The following is a 13,209-nucleotide window of genomic DNA, read 5'->3' as shown; positions in this document are numbered from 1 at the left end:
GCCCGCGTGTTGGTGCGAACTTACACAACGGCCATATGCGCGCTTATCTCCTGACATTTCGTTTTAGTGGCGTGGCACTAAACTCGCGCACGCACGTTGAATTCGTAGCTTATACACTTGCAATTTCTCATGATGCAAGTATGCCGCTAGTAAGATCGGATGTTTACTTTACCATTAAGAGAAACGGTTTTTCACTTTGCAAAGTGATAAACGAGTCAGTGCGAATAGCTTCCTCTCTCAAGCTTGCAAGAGCAATCCATTACGCGGAAAACTGATATATTTGACACATGATAAAATATCCGACTTGAAAAGACTATATAATGTCAAAAATAAAAATTTCCGGGATGGCTACTGTAAAATGAAGATAGATCGTACCAGCGTGAATTACTTCACGCCAAAGAATATATAGGTACTAATAAGGATTCGAGTATACATATACATATTCGATATACATATTTATTTATACATATAGTAATAATTCTTAGTCCCGTATTTAGTCTTATTTTTTTAAATTATCAAGTGAAAGATATTCAAAATAAAGTTTCAAAAGTTAAGATGTTAAGAAATAATTAGATATAAATTGATTTATTTTTTACACGTAATTGTTAAAGTATTATATGGTTTTGCCTATATAACATCTTGGAATAATACATACTTATGTGACAATGTAAAATAAAATAAAATTATCGGTAAACTGTAGGCTAGAAAAAGTCAGAATAAAATTGGCGCATTCTAGAACAAATAACTGATAATCATTAGCATATTTTTCTTTATTAAATAAATTGATTGGTATATACGTGATTGAAATATTTCGTTGTTGTTTTTATTGGTTTATATTTGTTAATTTCGTATATATTTTATTTACTAATAATATATCTATGCATATTGAAAACAAAAATCTCTGAATATTATTTTCTTTGCGTCAATTTTTATAATATTTAATCTTGGAAAAATAAGAGGCAAAACGCAAGCTTTAAATTTTATGAAGAGAATATTGAAAAAATAAACTCATGTATTTCAATACTAAAACTTTTTCTTTACTGTATATTTTATAAATATCAATTTATTGTTATTTTGTATATATAAATACACAAATATCTTCTTCCTATCTGCACGATGTTCGTGAAATATATATCTACATACATGAAAAAAATTCTAGATTAAATTGAAAAACTCCAGATTTTAAAAATATTAGTATTTGTTATATATGTATTTATTATAATTTTATTTTAATCCCCTTTTTTTAGTTTCTTACAGTTTTTGTAATTAATTAATTAAAAAACTTAAGTAATTATAATGCATTTAATACAAAAATAATTAATATTGTTATATCATATCCTTTCACAGTGTGCTTAATTCAGCTTTTGTAAAATTCTTGTTTGTATAAAATGTGTTCCATGATTAAATATTTTAATCCTTATCTATTCTAGCCTATTTATTTTAAAGCAACGAATCTATGAAATCTCACATTTATCTGTAATATTTTTCTTTCATTAACTTAATATATGATGCATTATATCTGATGCAATGTTTTTTTTTTTTTCATAAATCCGTTACTTCAATATAAAATAAAAGATAATTTGAAACTCACGGGAACGTTGTGCAGCAGCGGAATTATGAACTACGTTGCAAACTACGTTGAACTGTAAAATACAAATATATTCAAATTATTAAAACGCCCAAGGTAATTAATGTTTTTTATTATTTATTGCGCGCGCATTGAATTTTTTATTCAATCTCGAATAAATATTTAAGAACGTAATTACATATAATTTTCACAAAAAAAATATATTTTTCTCTTTTTTTAATTGCAATCTTCTATAACATTTCATGATAAAAGTTTAATTTTCATTTAAATTATTCAAATATAATTTATATCATTCGAAACGAATCTACATATAGAAATAATATACGTAAAAGATAAATTATATACTCACCCCACGGTTGCTCCGCCGTTACTAGATGCCTCCCAGGCCGCCTCCTCCTCCTTTCAGAGATTCGTTGGTTGCAGTTAGCAAAACACTCGCGAAAATACAGTTAATTATCGCGGTCGCGCAAGACTTTGTGCGGCAATCCGGAAACGATTGTGACAATACGACGATCGCGCGACACTTTATGCGGCACTCCCGAAACAATGGTGACAATACAACGATCGCGCGCGAGACTTTGTGCGGCACTCCCGAAGCGATTGTTAGAACTTATAAAGCGACGATCGCGCGAACTTTGTGCGGCATTCCCGAAGCGATTGTTACAATGCGACGACGATCGCGCGAGACTTTGTGCGGCGCTCGCGATCGCGCGCGCTCGGGTACTTCGCTCTCCCTTCAGAGTAAATCCTCCAAATATTGAATCCTCCCACTCGAGATGCACCCACGGGAGAGTATCGTCGCAAAGAGATGCTATTGGTAGGCTTCAAGAAACGAGCGCGGAATACCGTGTGTACCAGCCAATTCCTCGCTATTACAGAATATTCAACTGTAACATACATATACATATTCGTGTATCACTCCGAGTTCACTCTCAATTTAAAAATAGCAAACTGCATTTAAATTGAAACACGATACGAGTACCTATTCCGATGCAAGTAGCATTAAGGAAGAATCGCCAGTAACAAGTAATAATTTATAATTTTCGTTCTACTTTAGCTTCAATTTGTTTCTATTTCAAACAGCTAGCTATAATTCGCATGAAAAATCCACCTCGACGAGCAATTGTCGCCTCGATACAATCGCAAATTAAAGTAGCTGATCGTAAGAATTGATTGATCACACGAATTGATAATTGTTCATACGAAATGATCGCGTTTTAAAGAGTAGCGCGATGGAGCGGCACGCACCGCGACCGGTCGAGTGTCGTTGCGCGAATGATAGCGCGACGACCTTGTTTACGCAGCGCGATGACGTAGAAGGCCACGCGCGAAAAAAGGAAACGATCATCGAGAGCTGTATTTTAAAAAGTCCGTTATTACAAAATACGTGGCGTATTATAAAATAATAACTATGCCGAATATTCTTCTTTGTACTCCAAGTTCATTTTAACTCCGTAATATAATAAATCTATAATCTGAAGGATTAAAGCTATCTTCGTTTTGATCAGGGCAATTGTACAAATTAATATTTATTTATTTTTGCGAGAGAAATAAAACGATGTGATTTTTAGTAAATTCAAGATTGTGTAATTTTAATTAATGAAGAAAATTAGATTGGATCGTCGCGAAAAACGTCGCGATTTAATTTCATTATTTTTCTCTTTTATTCATTAAAATCACAGAATTCCACTGCTCTCAAAATATATAAACAGTAATCATAAATTAATTTCTATAAATATTTTGCCGATTGAAACGAAGGTAAACTTTATTTCCTGAACATTAAATTTAATGACACGATCATATTACATTTGAAAAAAAAAATGTTACGCAAATATATACGTTAATTCGGCTTTATTAATTAAGATGCAATATCAGAGAGACTTAAAAAAATTGTATCCAATGTTACTTTTCAAAACTATCGTAATAGAGAATAATTTTCTGGAATCTTTAATTTAACGTTTTAGAAAGCTTTTCTTAAATCTCAAAGTTTTTCGTAACCGTTCTCTTTTTAAGTCATCTTTAAAAGTAATACACATATCATTAAAGCAATACGTGACTTTTTCCGATTCAATACTCAATTGATACGAGATTGAAAATGATTAATGTATGTACACGTATACATACTACTGTATACGTGTTTCAAGAATCGATTACTGAAGCGTGAGAGATAGAACTCAAGCTGTGTCGCAAGACAAACTTCATCTCGGTGTTCCTCAGCTGAATTACAAATATGACATTTACGAATATCAAATTGACTCTCTCAAGATCCATTTATTGTATCGTATCTCAAAACTGAACCGAGTTCTTAAACAGAGAAACGCGTCTATAAATACAGATTATATTAATGTTAATTATAAGTTCCTCAATATATAACTTTTCAGTAAATCAATACGATTGATCTGATTCGCATGTGCCGCGATTGCGTATGCGAATTCCAGGCTGCTCGAGTCTTACATATGTTACAAGTTTACAACCCAGTAACGATATGGAAACCGCGCGCGTTGCACGTATCCCTGTTAGTCAGTTTGGTATTTGTGTATGCCAACGTAACTTAGCAAATACGCCCCGCACGTATGTACCGTGCGCTGCCGCGCGCCGCCGCCCGCGTTAAATTCATGGGAACACAGCCGTACCACTCGTTGTAATCCTGAAAGATCTCGAAGAAAGAGCGAATAAGTCTACGCACGCACTTTGGCGCCGCCTGTAACGTCGTAAAGTCGCAACGGCATGTAAATGCGGCACGGAAGTGCGCCCGTCTGGCTCATCTCCGGCCACATCTAACTCGCGTGCCGAATTGTTCTCCGTTGTCTGATAGCTCAGACACAGGAAATCCACGTACAAACGCATATGCGCGCACACACGCGCACGCACGTACACACATGTGTATGGACGCGTGCGAGCGCGCGCGTGATCTATGTGCGTACGTTGTTCTCGTGATTCTCGATTTACACGACACGCTGGTAACATCGTTGCTGGTAGCATACGCTATCCGAAATATAGGCGCGATTTGCTCGCGTGCTCGGTTAATGTAACTCTTTGCGCGCGCACGCATCGCACGCCGGGGCTTAGATCCGTGTTACCGGACGGACCTTATCAATTTGCTCTCTCTTTTTGCAAATGGAGCGCACCGCCGCGCGGATAATTAATTAACCGTACTTCGGTACGGTTGGCGTATGCGCCGGGCGAGAGCGCGGTACATTATCGCGCGGACAGATATTACAGTGGCGTTTTGTCCACGCGTTTCATATATCTTACGGTACCCCGCGGATAAAAACGCGCGGTCCACGAATTCGAGATCGCTACTGCCAAGGAATGCAAGCAAATAAAGAACTTTCGTCAATTAAAGTGTCGTGAAAGCTTTATGAATAACGAAACACGACCCTTTTTCTCCTTATCGAAATTCAGGTAGAAATTTAAGTATAATTTAAACTGATTTTCTATTGAAAATACGAGCTTCGGTCGTATTAAAGTCTGAATTACAGAAAAGCTTTTTAACACAGAATGGAAATATGTTTCGCCCATTAACGCAATCCCCGAATTTTTTTCCCGCGTGTCGGGGAAATTCGCCCCAATAATAAAATTTATTTTAAAAATGCCATTGAACTTCTTCTCTCTCTCCTGTAAAAATTGCACTAAATGCATCTGTACTTCGAAAAATTAATTTCAAAGTGTGAACAAGATTATTTACAAAATATATGCGTGTTCGACAAAATGAGCGGACGGACGTTGCGTGTGATAGAGAGTCCCAGCTTTCGCTTTATGCGATAATTATAATTATTACGATAATAGGTAATAAATGATGGTAATTAATGGCCATGTCTAACTAACCACAAAGCGACATTAATTACCGTGATTAATGATGTCCCACAATGAAACGAGGCGCCAAAAATTTTTTGACGCCGCAACACGACAGGGTGTCCCACCCTATTAATTTTAATGATAGATTCTTTGACAAATTTCACCGCAATGCGATACTTCTCCCCGCATGCTTACTGAGCGCGTCCTCGCGCGAATATATTAGAAGACGTGTCAGACGTTTATAAATGTCTCACGTAAACGATGCACGAGCGCCGTGCACTTACACGCGCGTCTAAATTTCGCGAGGCTCGTTTGCAACCTTTTACGTTGCGGCGAAAAAGTTTAGCTCGCGTAAAACCGAGCGAGAGCCTCGTGTCAAGAAGTTCGACACAAAGCCAGACTTCCAGACTCGTTCGCGTAATGCGAACTGCTTTCCAAAGTGCCATAAAAGCGAGAATTGTACGGAGAGTTGGGTTTATTAAGGGTTCCGGACGCGGCATCTTGATGAAATCCCCTCCGGGGGATATACGTCTCTTGGATACCTCCGGCTGGCGCGTCTTCAAAGTGGAGTGCGCAATAATTTGCGTGCATGAACCGACTGGCCGTACGTCCGCGTTGTGTGTATACATACCAAGATGTATAATACATGCGCGATATATGTGCACATGCCGCTTGATGGCCACTACTACTCTCCTACACGACCCCCCGTCACATAGGATGACCATAAATTATTGTAACGATTATATTGACAATTATGCGCAACGATCGGATGCGAATGTGTGTTTACCTGGACGGGGCTTGCGCGTCCCCTCTCTCGTTTTAATTAATATAAAATCCCTGCGTTGGTACAAATATTGATAATATTAGTGATAATATTACTGTTTGCCCATTCACGCGTGACATAAATCTCCGACGGTGATAATTGCGCTCTGATTAGATATAACCTTTCCGCGGAATTTTCAGGTCGGATTTTCATCTTCTAATATAAATTTTATCGGGGCGACGGCGTTTACATTCGACGTTATACATCGCCCTACGGAATTTGAAATAGACCCTGTGAATCCCAACCTTCGCACTTTAAGGCTAACGAAATTCTGCCTCGTTACGTTCTAGGATTACCGTTCAACGGGGGCTTTTCTGTCACGACAGACGGTTGATTTATCTTTCAGGTAACGATCGGCCTTCAACGGCAGTTCTACAAGAAAAAAAAAGATACTTGTTGCTCTGAAATGCGCAGAGAAACGGAGTAGCGAGACTCGTTAAATAGTTAAAATTACACCGCCTACTCGCTAAACTTTGCATCCTGAAATCTCAACTCTCAACTAAGATACTCGTAACGAATACAGCCTGGAGAGTTACAAAACTTTTAATAAATCGGATATGACCGCTAGATATAATACAGCTGGTTTATCTGTGTGTTTTAATATTCTTTATTTGTAATATTCGTTAGTCTACCGGGCCGGATAATTTTCTTGTTTCTTCTCGAGAATACAGAATTAAAGTATGAATACAACGAAGCGTATAACTTCGACATAAAATGTTTCTCTAATTTATTCATACATGCCATCGCGCCGCACTAAGGAGCCGCTACTTGTTCTTTGCACAATGTGCAGTAATGTAACTCGAGCAATTAGTGCGAGAAGCTCTCTCGCGCGGTTGGGGAAGAGGGGACGGCGGAGAATCGGGAGTGGGGAAACAGGACCCCCGGGGAGAATCAGCGACGGGAATGTCGAACATCCGTTGCCTTGGGTGCGGCCGAGACAGGAAGAAACCGGGTAAGAAATTGCTGCGGGCCAACTTTATGCCGCGCGAGAAAGTTAAGTCGAAGCATCATTAACCGGCCGGGGGCTAATGAGATGCACCTGCAGTGCGGAAACGAGAGCGCCCGCGGTTACACGCGCCCCGAACTTTTCGGGCACCTAAATGCGACGTAACTTAATGCGTATCTCGTTTAGGGTAGCGTGGATATTATCATGTTTAATCTGAGCCGTATGACGTTACTGCCAAGTGAGAGAAATGACGTTGGTTAATTATTATTCGATTAATAGCTGCACTTTACACTATGCGATATCTTGAAATTGACGGCGGGTCTTTTTTCAAAACCCTTTTCTGCCGAAGGAGATTCATTAACTTCACTTTCGGCATCATATTAACGCATCGTTACGAGCGGCGGAAAAGCTCGTTACAAAACCCTCATGTCGGACGCCGCGGAGCGGAGCAGAATATTGAATTCTGAAAATTGACAGACATTAATTGCATCCCGTTAGTTCGAGTCCGGGTCGGACGCGCCGAGTCCGGAACCGTAGACGCGTTTTCGGTAACACGTAATACGTTACCATTACCTCTATTTCTCTTCCTCTCTCATCGAGAGGAAACGAGCGCGGCGCGCTTTAGTTTAGTTTAATTTAGTTGGGCGTTCTCGTCACGTAGCCGCGCGTTGCACGCGCGACTTGTAAACTATTGCGGCGACACATTCAAAACGCCGATTGGGAGGTGACGAGGTGACTCGGGCGGAAGTGCGAGAATAACGAGTCGGGATCGGGTTGGCTGGGTGCATGGCGGTACCGCTCCGCGCTCGCGGGAATGTCATCGAGTGACTGTGAGTCGTGAGAAACGAGCGTAATCCTTTCGCCGAGAGAGGCTTATACGTAGATGCAGATTTCATCGAGCATTCGCTACGTCTCGAGTATTCGCTACGAAACGCTATACGAACACACGGCGCATTCGAAGAACGCGCTTTTGAATTTTCCCGGTTCCCGGGCGAGATACGGCTGTTCGGTGCGGGGAGGAGTAACGGAGTACAAGGCAATGTATTCGAGTGATTCGCGCTATCGTGGAAGTACTATTCGCGAGCCGGAAGAAGTCGAAAGGTAGTTTCGCTGACGCAAGTTTCGTCGTTGCATTTAAACTCTATGTGCGTCTTACAAGGGGGTCTTACGCTCCCGCAACTTTTCGAAAGGATGCACGTGCGCGGCGTAGAAGTCCGCCGGCGTAGCCGGCGACGACCAAAGTGCACAATGTTTAGTCGTGCTGAACGCGCCTTTTGATCTTCGCGATGTACCGGGATATGAGAGCGCCGGGAAGGTGGACCGAAGCCAGTCCGTTCGAGTTAGGGCACAAGAAGGAAAAGGGATATATATGTATATATACATATATGCATATACATATATGTATATTTTTTGTGTGTCCAAAGAAAGAGAGAGAAGAGAGAGACGCCAGGGGTGAGGGAGAGTCGCGAGTGGCATCGGCGATCCACTTGAAAAATTGTGTTAAGGGGCCGTCAACCTCGGCACGGCGCAGACAAAGCGATTGGATAGGATGAAATAGCGTTTCTCCCAGAGCGTTCCTTTCCGCGAGAAAGAGATAGAGAATGGTGCGATGTCCCAGCTTTCGTCCCGAGAAACTCCGCTTTGTGCGCTGAAAAGAAAATGCACTGTGCGCCACCCTGTTATGTTTGTGCGTCTTCTCTTCTCGGTTTCTTTGCTCTCCTCGTCTATCACAACACCCGGCTGCAGTCTTTTATGAACGCGACCGATTGCCTTTCGGTATTATTGCTAATACAGTAAGAACGCCGTATCTTTAAAGATATAATTTAAGGGGGGCTTAAAGTTGCAAAAGAATTTATGCAATAGAAGAATTTATCAGATAATATAAATAATGTAAATTGCATATGCGTATATATACATATTTATAAAGAAAATTAAATTATAAATTAATCCTCGACAGGCGTCGAAATAGATTACGTGCTTTAAGTTAAGTAATTCTATCAATGGCGCCCGAGCGCGAAGTTATTAGGTACCGAGATTAATCAAGGTAAGGTAGTATTTAAAAATACGAGTAAAACGAACACGCGCGCGCGACTGTAATTATTCGCATGAAGCGAAACGTGAAATCAGTCTTTCGACTGAAGAGTACTACTCGCGTTCGCGAACCTAAGTAGTAGTCATGCTTATTAAGCGCACTTAAACATCTCTCCCTCGAGTTTAGTTTCCATAAGAACGGAGGAAAGCGGCTCGATAGGATTTTCTGTACCGGCGAGAAGCGGTGTAACTTTTCGTCTAATGCGCTAAAATAAAGTAGCGGGGAAATTGACTTACTTAAATCAGTTGACTCGAGTTGGCCGCAGAAGAGGAGGAAAACGGAGAAAAGCTACCTTCTTGCCCCGTCCCCTCTCCCTCCCTCCCTCTTCTGCCTCCCCCCCTTTTCAGGGACAAAGTTTGCAGCTTGTGCCGTAAAGCAACTTTGCTAATTAATAGGCGTAACAATATTAGCGTAAGCTGCGTTAGTCTGACTTTCACGGGCGCATATTATGCACTATGCATAACGTGACAGGAAAATATTAGACACGTTAACGACAATGTCGCCGCCTTAAGCGAGGGCAGGAGAGTACACAATGTCGTTATTGACCCTAAACTTGGCGAAGGAAGTGAACTTGAAATTGCGTTACAATGGAGAACGTGAAGGAAATACAATAGAAAGTGATGAGAAGCACTCGGCATTCGTCAATGCACAATTTTTTAAATATTCATGCAATTATGATGCAAATATTTCCGCAATTATTGCTTGATGCTTAAGTTTTACCGATAAAGATGAGATGTGCATCGCGGCAAAATATCAAGCCGCTTTGCGAATGGGTGAACGAACGCGTTGTAGCGCTATGCATAATACGGGAATGCTGCAATTTCAATTTATGCCTCTAGATTTCTATCGATAGATGCCATCCATCACCATCACGGAAAGATGGAATTTTAGGTTTCCATTGCGCTTCACGTTCAAAGGTAAAAATGTACGCGCACGGAAAATATCTCAACAAAATACATCGCCACCTGTTACTGTTCGCGTACAAACGAAAATATTCCGGAATAATCACATCAACGCCCGGTGAGCATATATATTTCAACGTCCGTAAGCATCGCAGTTAATTTTGCAACCGTTAATTTTGGCAGAATTGCACAAATAAACACCATTGTAATGTACGCTTTTCGCTTATCGAATATTATTCTATTATCAGGTTAATAAAAATTCGCAACCGACAATTCGATTACGTTTAACATAAATTGCACGCATAAAGGGTACTATAATAAAAACGCATGCTCGACTGGTTTTTAGCGATATTCCCATGTATAATAAAGTGGAAAACAAATACGCACATTCTCGTTGCGCTTTTGCTGGGCCACATTTTTTGTTCGCATCTGAACGTGTAAATTATTACACGTAGCGGAAACGGATAGGCACTACCTAAGGAATACGGCGTATAATTTATTTTTACACAATTCGCCATTTGCATTTCAAAAGAGCGAGTATTTACGAGATAAACGATAACCTTTCTGCCAAGCACGGGCGTATAAGTGAAAAAGGAAGGCAAAAGGGGTGAAGGCAGGGGAGGGGGCGAAGAGGGGCGGACGGACGGACGTGGAAAATGAGAAGAGTTTCTGACCCCTTAGGCAAATCTACACCGTTCTCAACGGTGCGTCTGCACCGAACTACAACGTTGCAATGGCTTCGTTGCATCGGGCATCATGCACCCTCCTTCACGTTTTCCCGCCTCCCCCTCGCCTACCCTCGCGGCCATCTCGCCGACTACTTCGCCTCCTATTGTAAAGTCCGTGTCGCGGAATTTAAAAGTCAAAGCGAATGCAGATTAGGCGTACCCCCGCCACCGGTGTGTGTATATAGGTCACCTCTTTTGTCTGTACTTTTGCACGTTCCTCAACACCCCGCGTAAGCACGTGTGTGCGTATGTATTTTTACGCGTGCTCTTTGCGTTCTCGCGAACTACTGAAAATTCCATACCGATTTGCGAGAATCCGTCTCGTCAAGGCGGCGAGATTATCGTTGCAAGTGCGCGCGGCACGTATATAGAAATGCTAAAATCTATGAGACATGTAGCGTCGATACTACGATATGTTAACGAAATGTAAAAATCCTGTCCTGTATCTAAATCGAATTTTTTGAGAATTTGAATTTATAAATGGCTAAAATTATAAAAATGTAGTAATATTGAAAAAGTCCTTTTCATACTTTTGAATGGATCGACATATTGAAAGATATCAAACGTTTCTTTGCTGTTTCCCATCACAATATATTGGAACGAGCACTGAGTATTTGTAATACGCGGAAAGAGAGAGAGAGAGAGAGAGAGAGAGAGAGAGAGAAATAAAACAAAATTAAAAGATTAATTCTTCGTTACGTTATCACGTTATTATAATAACAAGTCTTTATTTAAAACAAATCACCTTTGAAATTCCGACATATGGCAGGCATTGCAATCCAAATGCCTGTCATGTACACTCTACTCTGCGATGAAATACGAGGCTGATGTTGAGACTGAGTAAATTTTAATTTAAATTGAATTGCGCTTTAACATTCGAATTGCATGCTTCTGAACTGTTTACTTTATAAATATTATCATATTTATAATGTTTTGTAAATATCGTTATCGTAATACTTTATAGCAATTTTTATCGGAATTACTGTAATCTGTTACAATACAGAAAGATACAAGTTGTCTCTGCGTTCTCCGAATTCAAATTACGTGATTTGCTTATTGTGACAATAATTGAAACTTCCTGTTGTTTATTATTATAATATCTCAAGACAGAGAGCCAATCGATTTCGACACAATACAGGTCAATATAACGTATAATGTATGACAATGTTGATCAACCGTATGGTATCGATATGACAATTAGAGATTCCGCACCTCCCTACTGCGAGAGAAGCAATGGAGTGATTAATATCAATTAGTACGTATACGTAAAATTGAAATAAACATTGCATAATATACAATTTTAATTATATGGCAGCTATTTGCTGAAAACAAAGATCATATGTTTGCGCGAGAGAAATACGATGAATAACGCGAAGGCGACTTTAAATACTGCAGAAGATGCTCTCTTTTGTGAAAAACGCTCGATGCCTCCCTCATCGCAGCGCGACTTTTGCTCGGAGTAGGTACTTTTTTATATTTGAACACGCGTTCCGTTCGCGAGACACAATGCAGCATTTGGACGCGAGTCCCGTGAATCCAAAGGGGACGAGAAAAATGTAAGGGAATAAAACGATGCACGCACGATGCAGAGGAATAAAAAGATGAAGAATATCTACGTAATGCTGACGGTGAAAGAACATGCGAGCAACAAAAAATGTATGTGTAGAAATAATGCAGAGAAAGAAAGTACGCGCGAACAAGGGGTGGCGAGGAAGGATGAAAGGGGTGACATTTTCTGGATGAGGAAATGACGGCGCCGAGCGGGGAAAGAGGCGACAGTTAACGCAGGCGGTATACGCAGCTACTTGAAAGAAAATGAATGGACAAAAAGTAGCAAGGTGGCAGCGAGATCAAATAAGGAAGATGAGATACATGGTTGAAAATGAGAGGAGCGACGAAGGAATGAGGTGCGGCGCATAGGCGGCGCAGTAAAGCTAAAGACAAAGGGAACGTGAAGTTTTAATAGAGCGGGGGCCACTGCGCGACAAGATAAACCGAAGGAAGCACTTTATAAATGGAGACGCAAAAAGGATGATGGGGCGAGCGCGAGGGAACAAAAAAAATGTAGCGGTGGAGCCTGAAAAACCACGATAACAGGTGAACGCGACAAACAGGTTGAAAACAATGTGGCGCGTAAAAACAGAAGGGAGAGCGAGCGCGCGAGAAGGCTGAAGAAATAAGTTGCAGCGGGGCTGCACGTAGGCGGGTGCGGAAAAAGGTGGAGGGAAGGATCGATGGATTCAATGATGCGGTTTAAACTTTACTTTAAGCGCCGAACAAGACCACGGCGAATTTCTTCCCCGGGAGCATCGCGTCACGTCGGTCTTTTGAG

This window comes from Temnothorax curvispinosus, unplaced genomic scaffold, assembly GCF_003070985.1.
Source record: "Temnothorax curvispinosus isolate PA1 unplaced genomic scaffold, ASM307098v1 QBEX01015530.1, whole genome shotgun sequence".
NCBI lineage: Eukaryota > Metazoa > Arthropoda > Insecta > Hymenoptera > Formicidae > Temnothorax > Temnothorax curvispinosus.
This window is presented reverse-complemented; position numbering follows the sequence as displayed.